General features: G+C 36.5%; 1 non-coding gene across 1 annotated transcript; it reads left to right on the forward strand.

The window, feature by feature from the left end:
- The first annotated feature begins 3,641 nt into the window (after positions 1 to 3,641).
- On the forward strand, positions 3,642 to 3,747 carry LOC145037984 (small nucleolar RNA R71). The gene has a single exon (XR_013679090.1). It is a non-coding gene; the product is annotated as a small nucleolar RNA R71 (small nucleolar RNA).
- The last annotated feature ends 2,956 nt before the right edge of the window (positions 3,748 to 6,703 follow it).

Genomic DNA, 6,703 nt, shown 5'->3' on the forward strand with positions numbered 1-6,703 from the left:
AACTCTTGTGTTCTTTTAATGGTTTTAATTCAAGTGTGACTCTTGGTTTTCCATAACTTGACGACAAGTTAAGGACTCCTATGATCATCTAAATATCATAAGATCAAGAACATGAATATGAACACTTTCATGAATCAAAAATTACACATAAAACTTTGTAATTTTGATAACAAGTTGTTGTAAATGGATTAGCAAAGACATTATACCATCTAAAACAAGTTTTCAAGTACCAAAACAGTTTAGGGTAATGTTTCTAGTCCATTTCCAGCAACTAAAGTCAAAAATCTGCACTCCGTCGCTCCTACTCGTCGAGTGCATAAACCTACTCGCCGAGTAGGTTGAAGATACACATAAACTCAGCGAGTCCCCCCATGGACTCGGCGAGTTCATCCGGAAGACATCAAGTTTTCTGACTTTTTCAACTATTTTGCATCAAGTATCAAACAAACAAGCCTAGGCTCTGATACCACTGATCGATTTTGAGCATTCTAACACTTCCTAAGTGTACATGCAACCCTAATAAACCTTGGATCTATGTTTGTCTAAGATACATGCAAATAATTATTTTTCCAAGGTTCATATCCTAACTAGCACGGCATGGGGAACATGAATCAAATAAAGCTAGTAGAAATACTTACCTTGTAATAGTAGTTGATTGCTTGAAGTTTTAAGCCTAGCACCAATAGTGTGAATGCCTCAAATGGAAATCACAAATCACCACAAACTTGGAACTTTGAGAGAATAGTCACTACTATCTTGAAATCGGCCCTCACCTCAACAAGTGTCAACTAGTGTGATTTAAAGAACCAAAGCCTCCTTTATATAGTGTGGTGGATTAGGGTTACATCCATGTAAACCCTAATACCCATGTCTCTTCATTTCCATGAGATCCATGGGTTAAAGCTCCATGGAGTATCCATGGACTTTTCCATGCAAGCCTAGCCCATTCCAAATAAGCATTAGCCCACACTATATAGATATAGAAGCGCATATTTAATTAGTAATATCTTTGAGCTCTAAATTAATCCTAGATTAATTATAGATCAATACTAATTAACTAATATGATCTTATATTAATATATTAGAACTTATAATACATTAATAAATCATAACTTGTGCTATTCTCAAATATTATCCATAAATTATTCGGGTGAAGTGCAACCCAAATGTACTATGCCGGGTCTGGTCAAGTATATACCAAAATATAGTTATGGATTTAGACACCATATCCAACAAACCTTGCGTATACCAGCATTAAGCATTCGATAGTTGATGCAAACGCGACACCCAGTTACCATTCTTGGTGCGATTACCTCATTGTCCTCATTGGTAACCACTGTCATTCCTCCTTTTTTTGGCACCAAGTGTACCAGACTTACCCATGGGCTATCGGATAATGAATACATGATTTCGGGATCCAAAAGTTTTAACACCTCTTTTTCCGCTACTTCTTAGATATTTGGGTTAAACCTTCTTGGACGTTGCACTATGGCCTTAGATCCTTCTTCTAGATTGATCTTATGTGAACAAGAGGCGGGACTAATTCCTTTCATGTTGGTTATCTTCCATGCTATGGCATTTTTTCTTTTGCTTAATACGTCAATTAAGCTTTCTTTTTCATGTTTGGCTAAATCGGATGCTATAATAACTGGCTTTTGTTTTCGTTCTTCCAAAAACACATACTCCAGATGTTCGGGAAAAGTCTTCCGCTCTATTTTCGGTTTTTCGTCAATAACCACGATGTGGGCATTCTACCATGTTGTGTTGTCGCAACTTTTGTTGTCAGATCGTGGAAAAACTGAAGGCCACAAAGTGTTGTCTGTACCACGTCGTGTTGCTTCTTTTGTCTCCTTTTTCAATTCATTATACTCACTTTCCTCCAATAGCATCTCCAGTTCTTGTATATCAAGTTCGGCACGAAAGTCAGCTTCTCCTAGCACCATATATCCCTCGGTCTGCTTTTCTTTTCACCCTCCTAGCTCTTTTTCAAGTACATCATCAATAACATCAACTAAAAAAGCCATGTCATCACGTATTCTTGAATGTTGAATTGCTCTATTCACTCCAAAAGTGACTGCTTCTTCTCCAACACAAAGAGTGAGTTTGGACTCTCTAATCTCAACCAAGGCTCAGGTGGTGTTCAAGAAGGGCCTTCCATGGATAATTGGTACTTGTTTGTCTTCCTCCATATCTAAAGCAATGAAATCTGCAGGAAAAGCAAGCTTGTCAACTTTTACTAGCAAGTCTTGACATATACCTCTTGGAAAGGCCATGGTCTTGTTGGCTAAATGGATGACCATGCGGACCGGTCTTTGTTCGGGGAGATCGAGCTTCTTGAAGAATGAGTAGGGCATCAAATTAACACTTGATCCTGATTCAGCTAGAGCAATATTAGTTGTTAGGTTCCCGAGTTGGCATGGTAAAGTTATGCCTCCTAGATCACCCATCTTCTTTGGTAACATGTTTAGCATTGCTATGAAACAAGTTTCATTTAATACAACTTTAGATAATCCCTCCATTTTCTTGCAGTTTGTTAAGAGCTCCTTGAGAAAAACATAGCATATTTTGGCATTTCGGCTAAGGCTTTAAGGAATTATATGTTGATTTCATGGGATTTTTTATGATCTAAAAACTTCCGGTAATCTTCATCATTCTTTTCTTGTATTACTCTACTTAGGAAGGGCAGTGGTGCAGTATGGATTAACGGGTTCAACAATCTTCTTTTTAGGCTCTTTCCATGTCGTGGTGTCAACATCAAGTCATGGTGACTGTTCAGTTTCCTTGGGTTGACTTTCTTCTCAAATTTCCTGCTCCACATCCGTGTTGCTTCTCTTAATGGGAGTAAGATGAGTCATAATTTTCCCACTTCTTGTTGTTACTGCTTGGATGTGAGCTCCCCTCAGGTTTTTTTTGGTATTTCCTGGAAGTCATCTAGGTGATCTTTCATTGATTTCCTTAGCTAGATGCCCAAGTTGTTTTTCAATATTCAAGATTGATGCTTGCTGATTTCTTAGTAGTGTTTGTTGCTCCCTCGTCATAGTTTTTTCCTCTTTAATTATTGCTTCTATTTCCTCGTGCCTCTTTTCGGATGCAGTAGCAAAATGGGTATGCATTGACTCGAAGTCGGGTATCTTTTTGGGATCTGGTTCCTCTCATTGGTAAAAGCCTCTTCCGCTTTGTTCAAATTTCTTTTCCTTCTCTTTTTTTTACTCTTTATAAGGTAACCACTTTTTCTTGGGCTTTCTCCAATATTCATCAAATTAATCACCACTCGAGTAGAAAGCTTGACACTTTCGATTTCCATTCTCATCAAGATCACAGTCCTTAGTCAAATGTGGCTCGTTACAGTTTTTGGAACCAAGTTTTGTTGCATGGATTGTTTGATCCATCTTAGTCATCATCCTTTCCATGTTTTGCAACATTGCCAAAACTGCCGACATGTCTTCCAAAGCAGCATTCGCCGATCCCCTTGTTACATCATTCCTCGGGTTATGGTACTCTCTAGAGTGTTTAGAGAATTTTTCAATGGGATCCTTAATTTTCACAAGATTTTTCTTAGTTAAAGGGCCTTGAGAATCAAGGAGTTGCCTAGTTGGGACATTCACTTAATCTAAAAGATAGAAACCTCTTGTTGCACATTGGGATCATTTTGGGGGCAATTATAAAGTAGACCTTTGTAGCACTGCCATGCTTCAAACAACGAATCCCCCATTTGTTGTTCAAAATTAGCAATGGCCTTTTGAGCTTAGCAACCTTTGATGGTGGGCAAAATTGTTCCCAAAACTCCTCACGCATCTTTGCCCATGTAGTGATCGTGCCTAGTGGAAGTTCCTTTAGCCAATCCTTTACAGCTCCCTTGAAAGTGACAGGGACCATCCTTAACAACATCGTTTCTTGTGGAACATTTGGAATGTTAAAGTAGTTGGCGATGTCATTGACTTCATCAACATGCTTGTAAGGATCTTCATGATCCTTTCCGGTTAAAGGAATCTACTTTAGTGCAGCAAGGATGTGCCCCTTGAGTTTAAATGTGGCAGTGGCAGGTATGGTGGGTTGCATAAGACCCGGTCCGGTGTCATCACAAATTCTCTTTATGTATGACTCCATTGAAATACCAGCAATGTCCACCATGATGTTGTCGGGTTCACTTGCTTGATTGCTACCTTTTTTCGATTCGTTATTGCTTTCTTCCTTTTCTTATTCGTATGGGCTTTCGTCTTTTGGTGATTTGTTGGATTCTCCCACTTGCTTTTCCTTCTTCTTAAAAACCGATTTGACACACTTAAAGGGTAACTTCTTAGGTGTGTTTGAATCTTCTATGGGTTTGTCGATGTTTTTACAAAAAGGAGACTCCGACTCTTCAATTGGTGGAATTAGAGGAGTGTTGGATCCTCTGGTCATATACTACTGCAAAGAAACAAATGAAACGCGTAAAAAGAACAAAAACGAAAAATAAACATTTACTGTTGCGACACCACGACGTTGTGAGTTAAAACGAAGAAAAGCCTAAAACGAAAATCTAAAAACAAAGAAATAGAAAAATTCCTAAAAATAGCATATTAAAATTAACCAAATATGGACCGATCCCCGTCAACGGCACCAAAAACTTGATGCGAAAAATAATATGCATTAGTTAATCCTACTAACGTGACTAGTATTTCCTAAGGCAATATACCTTGTTGAAGATAGTATAACACACTAGACAGGTATCGAACACATGGAACAGTGTTTTAGCTAAATTTTATCTACTACTAATTAATTACTAATAAAATGGAAAATAGTTTTTCTCTAGTTTTGCAAGACTAGAAACTTGATTTAACAAACTAACTAACTATTAACTAATTAATCTAACACTATAACTAAGCAAGGAACACAAAGATTAATTAACCAAGGTAATTAAGGTACTTTCGTTTAGCTTCAGATTTATTTGTTATTATGGCTGATTCATGGATGTGCAATGGATTATAGTTTTATTGGTTATCGATTCCTATAATGACCAAATTCGCGTTCCCTCATTTAATCCTATAGTAAAAAAGCTCATTCATACGGTGATCAGGTGAGCAAACTAACTAGTTTACTATTGTTCAGTTCGACTTGATTAAACTTATAATCAATTGATCAAATTGGTCATTTGAATCAATTCTATATATAATTTGTTGTCGTATATTAGCTCATACACATTTTTACCACTTTCCTACTTAACATTAGGTTTTGTTCAAAACTCTAGTCCTATAATTTTGTTGGTCACAAGATTATAAGATTCAAATTTAACTAAGAAAGATGGTCATACAAACTTAAATAAATTCAGCAATAAGTAGAGAAAAGTGTTATTAAAAGTATGTGAGGTTCTTAAACAAGCTAGATCAACAAATAACAAATAAAAACTAAATCCAATACATAAATCAACTCATAATTTAGCAAATAATCCTAGGCTAAACAAAAGTCATGAGGTTTAGCCCATGATTTCAGCAACTAAAAATATAAAAACGAAATTCAATAGCATAGTCATGATTAAACTAAAGGGAAAATCATATAAGAAGTTTTATTGTCTTAATGCCTTCAATTTCCAAGCTTCAATTAGTATCCTCAGTCCCAAGCCTTAGTTCTGCACTTTGGTCTTCGAAATTCGGCAGAAACTTCAGCCAAAAAGTCCTGTATTCGTAGAAGAATGAGTTATATTTATACTTTTCCCGAAATCAGGGCACCACGACGTGTTGAGGCCACCATGTCGTGGTCTTCTTGGTTAACTCGTATTCCACAAGTCTTCAAAACCAATCGGGAAGCTTCAGTACACCACGTTGTGGTAGGGTCACCATGACGTGTTTAATATATTTTTTTCATTTTAAAAGTCTTTAATCAAATTCCTTAGCTTCCAACTTCCTAACATGTCTTTTAGCCCTACAACAGAATTCATAAGAAATTAAGTACCTTTTTTTCTAATAAGGGCATAAAAGTAATTCAATTATTAAGATATTTTGTATAATTGTGTGTATAAATATGCACATATCAATATTTATGTTGGGTGCACCAAATATACATGTTTTATTTGATTTAAACTGTATATGTATTTTATACCTATAATTATTATGGGTAAAGATGGGTAGATGATGTGAGATGAAATGAAATGATGAGAGGCCTTGATGTTTAAGCTGATTTAGTCATCTAGCGGAGTATAGATGACGACCACAAAGTATTCTAGACAATCTAGTGGAACGCTAGCAGGCTCGCAACCTATAGGTGTTTGTAAACGATGTGTTCACGGGTCCACTCCATCCCCTACATGGTTTCCTTACCGACATATATTGTTGAGGAATCCCCTAAGCAGTATTGGCATCTTGACGATGATCCTTAGGCTATGTCCCTTGAATTAGATGCTTTAGGGATAGAAAGTAAGGATAATGGGAACGAGTAATCGGGTTGAATGATTTGATGAAATTAATGAATTTAATTATTGTTGGTTAAAAACCCTATATGCTCACCAGGATTCCAAGCCTAACCTACTCAGTTTCTTGTATTATAGATAGTGGCAAAAGAGCATAGGAGTGTTGATCTGATGAGAGATCTGTGGATTATAGGCCATTAGAATAATAGATGTTGTAAGGTGTGTACTATTTGTGTTTATGCTTATGTACTGTGTTGACAATGACATCCTAATATTTTTAATATAATATATGAAAACTCATTGCTTCGAGAATTCTTTCAT

This window comes from Lactuca saligna, chromosome 3 (assembly GCF_052625555.1).
Source record: "Lactuca saligna cultivar CGN05327 chromosome 3, ASM5262555v1, whole genome shotgun sequence".
Classification (NCBI taxonomy): Eukaryota; Viridiplantae; Streptophyta; class Magnoliopsida; order Asterales; family Asteraceae; genus Lactuca; species Lactuca saligna.